The sequence below is a fragment of the Alexandromys fortis genome, unplaced genomic scaffold, assembly GCF_014885135.2.
Source record: "Alexandromys fortis isolate MF-2015 unplaced genomic scaffold, M_Fortis_MF-2015_v1.1 scaffold_18, whole genome shotgun sequence".
NCBI lineage: Eukaryota > Metazoa > Chordata > Mammalia > Rodentia > Cricetidae > Alexandromys > Alexandromys fortis.
Window position 1 is genome coordinate 2,698,376 of NW_026067897.1, and position 11,528 is coordinate 2,709,903.

The 11,528-nt window shown below is 42.2% G+C and overlaps 1 protein-coding gene and 1 long non-coding RNA gene across 6 annotated transcripts in view; one reads left to right on the forward strand and one right to left on the reverse strand.

Annotated features, from left to right (window-relative positions):
• The window catches only part of Necab1 (N-terminal EF-hand calcium binding protein 1), a 178,790-nt gene that overhangs the window by 75,447 nt on the left and 91,815 nt on the right, over positions 1 to 11,528 (forward strand). The window lies entirely within an intron of this gene.
• Positions 9,186 to 11,528, reverse strand: part of LOC126515769 (uncharacterized) — a 48,669-nt gene continuing 46,326 nt past the window's right edge. For 2 of the 3 annotated variants that reach the window (XR_007595920.1, XR_007595922.1), the window contains one exon: positions 9,186 to 10,333. This is a non-coding gene — a long non-coding RNA (uncharacterized lncRNA). Of the gene's footprint in view, positions 10,334 to 11,026; positions 11,282 to 11,528 lie in introns of all 3 variants that reach the window. The other variant, XR_007595921.1, reaches the window with a different exon arrangement.

Consider the following 11,528-nt stretch of genomic DNA (forward strand, 5'->3'; position numbering starts at 1 on the left):
GGGAGAACTTGAAGTTGGGTGAATAGAAAGGTAGGGGTGTGTGGGAGAAGCTGGAGAGGGCAAAGAATACAACCAGAATATATTGTATGAAAATATTTTATAAAAACAAAGCAAAAAATGGTTTCTTATAACAGGGAAATGCAGTGTTTTGGAGGGAGTTGGCACACTGACCTGGTCTAAAGAGCTCCTCAAAATCTCAGGCTGATGGTTGAGTTTTCATGGTATATTAATAAAGAAAGGCAAAGAAATAGATATGGTAGGAAAGGAAAAGAGGAGAGGAGGGGAGTGGAGGGAAGGGGAGAAAGAGAGGGGAGGGGAGAGGAGAGGAGAGGAGGGGAGAGGAGAGGAGAGGAAAGGAAAGGAGGGGAGGGGAGAGGAGAGGAGAGGAGAGGAGAGGAGAGGAGAGGAGAGGAGAGGAGAGGAGAGGAGGGGAGGGCTCAATCAGATAGAAGGGCATGTGTGAACACCCTTAGGTGAGAGAACGCAGCATGTTGGAGTCAGACCTGCTGCATGCCTGAAGCCTCTAGCTGAAACTAAGAGGAGATGCTTGCCAGGCGAGCCTTGGCTGTGGAGGAGCTTAGGAACCAGCGGGGCATTCAGAGTTCTACCCTTTGTTCAGGGCAGAGACAGGAGAGTCTCAAACCTGATGCTGGCTGGAGTGAAGAGCAGATACACAAACTGAAGAGAATTGACAACAGGTGACAAAGACTAGGGGCAGCGTGCCAATTACGAGGTTCCTACAGCTGTTCTTGACCAAATGCCATCTGTAGCACCCTCTTGTAGGTCTGTACCCCTTGTCTTCCTGAGTCAGTTTAAACATTTCTGATCTAGAACGATTTTGATAATTACCCCGGGGTATAGAAAACTACTAATGGTCAGCATTTATGAACTGTTTACTATGTTCGGGTCTAAGCATATTTTAGTCGTTAATTTGTTTAATCTTGAGAGTCAGGTATGGTGTAATTTATTCATACCTTTAATCTCATCACGTGGGAGGCAGAGGCAGGCAGATCTGGCAGAGCAAAGTTCAAGGCCATTCTGCTCTACGCTGGACCTTCAGGCCAGCCAGAGAAACATGGCGAAAACCTGTATCAAAATAAAATTTTAATTCATTCTTGAAAGCACACTCCAGGTAGATTCCACTTTGCACATGAGGAAACTGAGTCACAATGAAGTGGAGAACTGTCCCAAAGTCGCATCATATCCTGCCCCACTGCTCAGCGATTTTGCCTTTGTACACTGCCGTGTTGTCTGGAAGAGCAATCTTCATTCTGTTTCTGGCCAAGAAGACTTTGCGATGCTTTACTCTCTGTGAATATTAAGTGGAGCTAATGATATGTGCTGGAAGGGAGATTGTGAAAGCTCGGAAACAATGTTAAGCAGTTTGATCTAGCAGCCGAGAAGGTGCCACATAAATAGATGGAGTTTGTTTAACTAGAGTCGGTAGTACTTGTGAATACAGAGCCACGCAGTACGAGGATTAATTAATTGCTTGGTGCTGCCTCTTGGGTTCGGCAGGGGAAAATGTGGCGGCTGTGATCTCAAGCCCTTGACTGACTTCTGCACGCTAGCTCCCCGTTTAAGAATATGCATGATATTTGGGAGTTCACAGCTATGCCCCATCAATAGAAATCTTTTGTTTCAAGAGGTGCTATAAAGGACAACAAAAAGAGGCCCATAACCTAGTTTAGGCAGAGAATCCTGTACGATTCATCTCTTCTTTTCTAAAGACCTTTACAAATGAGAGGCAGGTGACAGAAATTGACTCCACCCCCACCCCCATTATGTCTTCTAGATGCAAGAACACCTTGTAAAATGAGCTTTTTTCCAGGGTGTAGATTCGCCACAGTAGAGAGGGAGAAGACAAACTATCTCACAGAAAGCCTCTGATAGGCGAGCTAAGAGCTGGTTTTCCTGTGTGAGATTCCCTGTCCACTCCTAGTGTTTGGTGGAGCAACAGTGACAACAGCCTGAGACTTATTTCCAAGGACATCAAGGAAGGAAAGGAGCTGAGCAAGCTGGCTTTCAGGCGTGGGAGAAAAGATCCTTCCTTGTTGGTAGTGGGGAACAGGGATGTCTGAATCCACTGCCATCGTGAGCAGGCAGCTGTCGGAATGTGCAGCCAGCAGTGCCTGTGGCTTCCCTAGAGCTACACTGTGAGTTCTACAAGCTGATTCCAACCCACTAAGAGGTTTATTTATCTCCAACTTCAAAGGATAACTTTGTCCTGAGCCTTGAAGTTGTATCCAAGACAAAATCTATACCTGTAACAAATAAATGTGATGATGGTTCTCCCTGAACATTTCCTTGCTTCTCATGCCTAAGAGGCAAGTGTAGGACAGAAGGGTGGATTGGTTTAGCTACACCTTAACATCATGGAAAATAGAGGAAAGCTCTAAGCAGGCCTCAAGAGACTGTGTGGGAGGGCTTATTAGTGGCTGTTCCTTGTTTGTTTTCTGGGGGCTGGAACAGCTTGTCTTTTAGAGCTTTTTGCTCATCAAGTAAGCTCTGGACTTTCTCTTCTCTGTGGACTGTCGCTACTTTTTAACCATAGCTAGAGGCTTTTCTGACACAGGGCATTTTCCATAACACCAAACAGAGCAAAGACAAGGCTGCCATTTAGATGACCAGAGGACTTTTCATTGTCTTTCTTGATAGATCTTGGGACACTATCTATTTTTTTAATGAAGTGTTTCCAGTGTGAGTTCTATTAAAGTTGATATAGATGGCAGACACACAAAAGTAGCCTTGGCTGTGGGGAACAGGGGTCAGCACTCGCGGAAAGTGTGCCCTGATGTTCGGGGTCACTCCAGTAGCATTTCTTTTTTTTTTTTTTTCTTTATTTATTTATTTACAGTAGCATTTCTTTGATGGATGGGATTATCAATCCCTTTCCTTTTGATATGCAACAGGGTTGTGGATAAACACTTTCGTTAGCAAAAGAGGGGGGTCTCTTCATACTTTCTCCTTCCGTCCTCTTTAAGTCCCCAAACAACTCTGATGAGCAAGACCACAAACAAGAGATTTTCAATATTGCTTAGATTGTAGCATAGAAACATGTCGGATGAGTTCTCACAGGCTCAGCTGTATGTCTTAGAGAACGGGCTGCTCCGTGCAAACACACTATGCTGGGGTGTGGGGCGCTGGCCCAGCCACAGGGACAGAGTCCACACTGAACTCTGGAATTGGCTTCATTTCACTTCAGCAAGTATCTGTTTAACCCTGGCATCAGCTTTGAGCTAGGAAGGACCATGTGTCCATCACAGCATCAGAGAAGCAGAGCAGGACACTGACCGAGGTCACTAAGGAAAGAGCCCTGCTTGAAGAGGGGATTTCCATTCCAGCTCTTCTCCGTTATATTAAATACACTGAGTTTGAATGGGTTAGGTGATTTCTGACAATCATGATTGACCGAGCGTTGGCGAGAAACTGTGTCTTCTGACTCTGCCGTCGCTGCTCCTGTACACTGTACTGCTTTACACCAAAGTGTAGAGCAGATCACAGCGCTTGGGTGTAAATGGAGCATTTTCCTTCTACAATTTAGCTTGTTTTCTGTTTTGCTTTTATTCTACCGGGGAGTGCAAATTTATTACCAGTCAATTCAGGGTCAATCTCATTCTCCCTTGGGGGTTTTGTATAAGTCTGGGGTATATAAATCATACTTTTAAACTACTTCCTATATACAGTGCAGTTGTGTATGTGTGTTCTCAAGAAGGCATTGGTTCACGTTCCACAGATTGCATTATTCTGTACAATTAGACCACACATTCTTTTAACTGCAAAGGCTGATTTTTAGACCAGAAGATGCAACGCTACTTATCTAAGTCAAAGCCATATAACCTGAAAAGAGCATTTGACACTTAGTTTTATTTCCTGTTTTCTGTAGTAGAAAACCCTGAAAAGCCACTTCGGAGGAGAATTTTTTTTTTTTTTTTTTCAGATCACAGTTCCAGGTGATAGTCTATTGTGTTAGGAAAGTCACCGTAGCAGAACCACCGCGGAAGAACAGGGTATGGCGGTCAAGAACAGAGAGCAGGGAATTAACAAATCCATGCATTATACAGTCAGGATTCTCTGCCCAGGAAACAATGCCACCCAGGGGGTCTTCCCTCTCCAGTCAATGTGATCAAGAAAATCCCCAGCAGACAAACCCACAGGTCCGTCTGATCTAGACAGTCGTTCATTGTGGTTCTTCATAGGTGATTCTAGATTGCTTCTTGTCGGCAATTAAAGCTAAACACCACGTGCCAAGAAGACATTGGTAACCAAGTAATCATACCATAGCTATATTCAGAGAACTGGATTTTCAAAAAATCGCCCTTTTTTAAGAGTATAATATAATTACATAATTTGTCTATTCTCTTCATTCCCCCCAAGTCTCAAAATATACCTCACCAGCTCGCTCTCAAACCCAGGACCTCTCTTTTTATTAATGGTTTTTACAAACATTAAAAAACTTTTTTTCTTAAATTTTTTTGTCTTTGTACAAAAGTAACAGCTCCTTAATCCGGTGAAAAGTTTCATGAGTGAGCAGTGGGATTCTCTGAACAGCTGGATGTTTCTATTTCCTGAGTATCATCTGTTTTCTTAATTTTTGAAGTGGGTTTTTCTTTAAGTAGTTTTTGCAAGCAAGCAAAGCAACACTTGCATCTTTCTTTGAGTTGCTGCGATACCACGGGGCTTTCCAGAACGGAATGCCACCTGGTCCATCCTAAATTCTGTCACGCATAGAGCAAGCTGGGCTAAGTGAATAAAGTGGCAGATCCTTAATTACCACAGAATGGGGCCTAATTGCTTTCCTGCCAGCTTTACTTTACCACGGACCAGGGAGATGGCGTTTGATTTTCAAGTGGGTTACATAAGCCAACCTCTCAGCGCTGGGAGGCCAACGTTGTCAGCCTGCGCTCTGATGGAGATCCTTCGGGCTCGTGGGCTCCCAGTGTAGCTGTGTGTGTGTGTGTTGACTGCTGGCATGTAGTGTCTTCCCTGGCCCGATGTTCCAACACAGCTGCTCTTAATATTGCAATGGCAGGAGCCACCGTTCCCCAGAGACTGCCCTTAAACTCAGTCCTCCAGGAGGAGACAAAAGGTACCAGACTCGGCAATGTCATCAAAATAGAAAGTGAAGCACTTATGTCATAATAGTTTCAATCTGTGAACTCAACTTGATCTCTAGTTTTATTAAAATTCAATAGTTCTACCGGCCTCGAAAACCGCCGCAATAGAGATTTTGAAATCTACTCTTTGTCAAGAAAGGGAGGTTAGCTTCAAATGTTTTAGAAATAGGCCTGCACCATGGGTAAGAAACAAGTCATAGGGGTTATTTTTTTGTTTTATTTTGTAAGTTTTTGCTGTTTTTACTCATTTTTCTCTAAGATGCCAGACTGCGGAGAAAATGACAGACCAAGAGTGAAGATATAGCACTGTTTAAATTATTTCTCTAATTTAGCATTGAAATATTAGAAGATTTTAAAATACATATACTTTTATCTTGAAATTTTCCAGATTTACTTTTAGCAGAATTACCAATGGCATCACTACGGTTGGTGGTTATGTTGAGTTATTGATGTGGGAGTGTCATATATCAATCTGTTGATTTCATTGGTTAAGCAATAAAGGAACTCCTTGGCCCTGATAGGTTAAAAGATGGATGGGAGGAGTAAACAGAATAGAATTCTGGGCGGAAGAGGAAGTGAGGAGAGACTCTGCTCTGCTCCCTGAGAGACCCGACAGCTCTGCTGGAGCAGAGACACCAAGATGGACGGAGGCTAGACTCTTCCCGGTAAGCGCACCTTGGGGTGCTTACACACATCATTAGAAATGGGCTAGTCCAGGTGCGAGAATTAGCCTGTAAGGGTTAGAGTTCATGGGCCAAGCAGTTCTTAAATGAATACAGTTTGTGTGTTGTTATTTCGGGCATAAGCTAGCCACATGGCCGGGGTGTTGGGGACGCAGCCCCGCCGCTCCTATTTTAACAAGTTATCTTTTCTGTTTCTATACTACATGAATTTGCTTTTGTACTTGGACTCTCCAAGTTAGAAAGGGAAGGACAGTGGAACAGCATTTACTTAATGTGCCAAAATTATCAGAGACAAGAATAACCACATATTACCTGTCAGAATGGTTGCCAATTAACTTTTGAAAACACTTAAACCTCTAGTTCTCTTCATGAAGCAAAGGGAAGAAAATATAGAGATGTGGTAAATGGAATTAGGTAGAGTCTCTCTCTCTCTCTCTCTCTCTCTCTCTCTCTCTCTCTCTCTCCCCTTCTCCCTCTCTCTTTCCTTCTTCCCCCCTCTCATGTGTGTGTGTGTGTCTGTGTGTTCACTGGAAAAGACAATGGCTTGATTTTAATGTATTATTCTCGTTAATATTGAGTAATTCAATAAGATCAGTGAAGTCGCTCTACATGAAGGGAAAAATTGCCTTCTTGGTAGGAATTTCCCTTAGTGTCCATTTTTGTAGCTTAGAAATGGTCATAGGCACTGTATTTTTTCCACTGGCATTTTGTATAAAGAAACAGTAAAATTAGTGGTGAACAGAAAGATTTGGCATAGAAGAGCTATCACATAATAGAAAGAGACCCGAGAAACAAACTATCTAAAACAGATAGCAAAGCCTGGGGAGAAGCAGGCGAATCCAGGAAGCTGCTTCCATCTCTGTAGAACCTGGTAGAGATGAGAGGCATCATCTAGGGAAAACACAGAAGACACGCTCTACTGACAGCTGGAAGGGAAACCTCGCACTGGGAAGGGGAAACTTGGCCTCTTTCTAATTAGTGGGTTCAAATCTCCTCTCTGTGTGTCCACTGAACTCATGTGACATTGTAGAAAAACAAGAAATCTGTATGTGTTCAATTTCTGTGGTTCCTGTCCCAGAGCTCCTAAATGTCCTGAGAGGTAGTCTCCAGACTCCTGTCTTCTGTTATTCATAATAAGCCCCTTTCAACAATACAAATAATTATGCAAAAGAATAATTCTCAGTAAACGGGGACCAGATGGCGAAAGAACCACCCTGTGATGAGATTAGAACTTTTAACTCTGAGACTCTTCATCCTGATAGGGGAAAGGACTGGATGTTGGATTAATAACTAGTGATCAATGACATCATCTGTCATGCGGATGAGAGACATTAGGCAGAAAAAACAGAGACCCCAAAGAGAAGACAGAGACACCAGATAGAGTTTGGAGGGCAACCCAGTGAATTCTGAGTCCACTCACGTTTACTTCTCCTAAGTTTTAAATACCCCAGTCCAAAGAGGAGGGAGAAGACATCAAGTAACCACACCCTAGGTCAAAACATCCTGTTAGTAGCCGCGTCCTGGGTCAAACGTCCTGTCAACAACCCTGAAGGAACAAGAATAGGCCTGAACTCTCTGATCTTTATCAAGGTCTGTGGGCTCCAAGACTTGCTTAAAGGTGAGCCACGCCCCACCAAAAAAACATAAAGAAAACTTCCAGGTTGGTGAATACGTGGGGATAAAGGCAGACACTACTTATAATTGGTACCTGAAGTAAAGATATTCATTGGCATTGTGTCCTTATTTCATGGATTCACCCTAGCGTCTCATGGAGTCGTAGCTGAACTGCAGAAGTCCAGGTGTATCCAGACTGTTGGAGATTTACTGTGTGGGAGAAAAGTTCCTGGGAATCAGTGAAGAGGAGAGAGGACCAGAGTAGAGTAGGAGCTAAGTTTGGGGGATAAAAAGAAGCCCACTAGTATTAAGGAAAAACGTTTACCCTTTAGGCTCTCAGGGAGGTTGTCTTGTTAATTTAAGAAAGGGTCTCACGTAGCCTACTCAGGCCTCAAACTTATGCTGTAGCTAGAACGGGTTCAAACTCTTGATGACCGACTCTCCCGCGGCCCTCCCCAAATGCAGGGAATATAGGTAGGCACCATAGAGCTGGCTTCCTTGGAAAACACTCTTTCACTGACCATCAGAGGGAAATGTTTCTTCCTTCCCAGTCTCAGAATAATTATACATTGCTCTTATAAGCTAGTAGGTGGCATGTTTGGTATCCTTAGAAAATGTCACTCATCCATCTGAAGGTGTTTCTCCAGATTCCTTTAGTTTGGTTTAAGTTATAACATTCAATAACAGCCAGATTTCATTTCTATCATCTTCCTAGATTTGGGGGATATAAAGTTTTAGTCAGAGCTGTTTCTGAAGTCAGAAACACTCACCTTGAAGAGCTTAGCTAGTCTAGGGAGGGAAAGCATGGCAAGGTCGCTCTAGTGGGATGCTCTGTAAGCAGCAACCCCCGGCCCTTTAGGTAAGCAACCTTGTGTACACAGTGACAGACAACTCCATATTCTACTTGAGCTCCCTGGAAAGGGGAAGGCTTGGAGAATTTTTGTGAGGCGGGATAAAGATACAATGACTATAATCAGCTCGTACTTTTATCGTCTTTCCTGTCATATGTATAAATTACCAGTTAGAAATAGAATGGCGTAGGCTCTGTCATACCAGCCCCTCCTGATGAGAGGTAGCTGTTCCATAGGGTTAAAAGTAAAGACAAGACTGCCACATGACAATTGACTGAGAAGCCTCACCTTCTATGACGGTTAAGGTATAATTTTCTATGTATCCTTTGGAAAACAGCTTTATCTACTCCACCCAGGGTAGAGAAAGTGGAGAAGCCTTCTTTCCACTGAAGGTGACTTCGTTCCGTGGATCTCATGCCCTGCACACCTACTATCTGTTCTGACAGTCAGGACAACTGCACGATGAACAGAGACAGAAATGGCAATAGAGAACAGAAACTTTAAGTAATAGTCTTAGAAATCTCAGTAACGTAGGACATTTTGAGGGCAAACCAGTGAGTCAGATCCCTCATAAGTTAATAGTGCATAGGTTGTTGAAGGAACATATTGTTTAGCATATGTATACAGACATAATTACTTCTGTTTTTCTTTGAGGAAGAACTTTTAATATAAAATTACAATCCAAAGTATCTTAAGCAGATAAATTAATTGGTAAAGTAAAATTCTATTTAGAATTACAAAGATAAACATAAAGTCTCAATGTGGAATTTTCTTCAGCCCTTCTCTCTCATCCCACGTACAAAACCCAGCTATCTGAAAATTGGCTAATTAGCCCATGAGAAAACAGAAGCAACGGATCTTGGTTCCCTGTGATAACTTCCCTCCCATTAATTTATAAATGACATTTTGTGCTTTTTAAAAGCTTAACTTTGTGTTTCAAATTGGTCACTTTGACCTTTCTTAATAACATCAAAGTTTATATAAAATTTCAACCCCCTTGTGTCTTCATCAAAATCTTGAATGAAATATGATACAAACTTGTTGCCAGTTTTATGAAAGATTGAAAGGGGAAATTCATTTCTTACTCCTTATCCTGCCATTCTCGATCATGCTAAACAGTTTTTTTTTTTTCTGGAAGATTTCTACTTGACTTTCTTGTAGTGTCTGCCTGATGACAAAGACTGCATACTCAAAAGGAAACTGGCATTTTGCAATAAGCCCAGAAAATTAGATTTTTGAACTATTAGGAACAATAAAAAAATCAAGCATTTTATGAAGTATGCCAGGCTCAGAATTATGTAGTTCTTTTTATTTTTTGAAAAGCTTTGAACATTCCCAGTGACAGCAAATGAGGACAATTTTCTCAAGCTTTGTGTATATTCACAGAGCTGTGTATGAGTTTCCTGACATTTAATTCTTAGACTCACCCATTTTGTTGAACCTTCTTATTATTGCAACATTCCATGACATCAATACTGATGATTCTGTGCAATAATTTATGAATGGTACAAAGAAATGAATATTATTAACACGGTAAATACTTTCCTGATTGTTTCTTTGGTCTTTAAGACCTAGAGTTATATGCTTTTCATTTTTTTGTTAAAATTGGACATCTTAAGTACTTATTTAGTTTAGGAAATTAAGCAGGGGAGACTCGACTTATTCATGACAGTCACCCAAACAGGAACAGGTTTTATTCCACAGTGTGCTAATACAAACCACTTTCTTAAACATAAATTAGAGCAGTATTCAAATCCAGCTGAACTGATGCAGCTCTTCATGTGGATGCCATCCAGGGCAGAAGCCATGGGCTGATGCCAATTTGCTGACTGTTATTTGTCCACAAGCAGACAGTCTAAGAGTTCTGCCGGAGTCTTGTAGCAGTTTGTCACTCTCGTGTCCAAATGCATGATCTAGTCGTTTATTTGTAGTTTCCTACAAAGATGTCAGTCTGGCAGGAACCAGAAACGTGAGCCTCCCACACCTCACCAGAAAGCATGGGCAGCTCTTCTCTGGTGCTGTGTGTGGCTGCTGAAGACTCCAGGGTGGGAGGGTGGTAGTAGATGCTCTGGTGGTGGGGGGTGAAGAAAGAGAGAAGGGAGACAGACAGAACTTAAACACCAAGCCACAGATAAAGCTAAACAAAGAGAAGACCCCAAACTCACATTCCTAGGAAAGATTAACTCACCTTCTTGTTGTCCCCAGTGGTTAAGAATTTTCAGTTTTAGTCTTCTTTTAGATACAGATGACAGAAGCCAAACTCAGAATAGCTTGGATAGGACAGAGACTATGCGTGAGGGATGGTGGAAAATGACTCCCTGGACTCAACGCTTTTAATGTGAAGCTAATCATAGAGAGTCAATGAATTTGGAGTCGCATTGTCACCTTTCTTATGTATCCACTTATACTGTGCCCCTCCTTATCTCAGCTCTCAAATGGTTTAGGATCGCTCTACTCACCCACAAAGAGGGCTGTGCCATGTGGGGCAGAGGAAAATTGGCTTTATTCAGTGTGGAGTTAATATCCTCCCTTAGCTACTTTAATGATTCTCCTTTGACAGTCATACATAAAATGCTAAAGGAGTAGTCAGTGGGCTAGTACTGTGCAGTCTGGGACCATTTATCACACCCAGTAGGGATACTGGGAACATATACTGAGTTTTTAACATACAGCCCATACTCTTCTTCATTCAAACTTCCTGGCTGTAGATGAACAATGACCAGTCAACCCCTCACTTTCATTCCCGTGCTTTTCTACCTACCTCCATGTCTTGATGCAGTGATGGACTGGATCCTTCCACACTGTATTGATGACAGGGTAGACTGTATCCTTCACACTGTATTGATGCAGTGATCGACTATATCCTTCTATACTGTATTGATGCAGTGATGGACTGTATCCTTCCACACTGTACTGATGCAGTGATGGACTGGATCCTTCCATACTGTATTGATGCAGTGATGGACTGTATCCTTCCACACTGTATTGATGCAGTGATTGATTATATCCTTCCGCACTGTAAGACAAAGTAAGCCTTTCATCCTTAAGTTACTTATTGCCAGGTATTTTCTTATTTTTCAACAAGCAAAGTGACTAAGACACACTCTATCCCATGGTGATGGGTTGAAATCTCTGAGCAATACAAATCTTCCCTCTTTTTTTTCCTTCTTTTAATTTTATTTTTAAAATAATCTTATTTTCCAGTTCCCTCTCCCTCCCATGCTTCCATTTCCTCTATCTTATTCCCACCCAACTCCCCATCC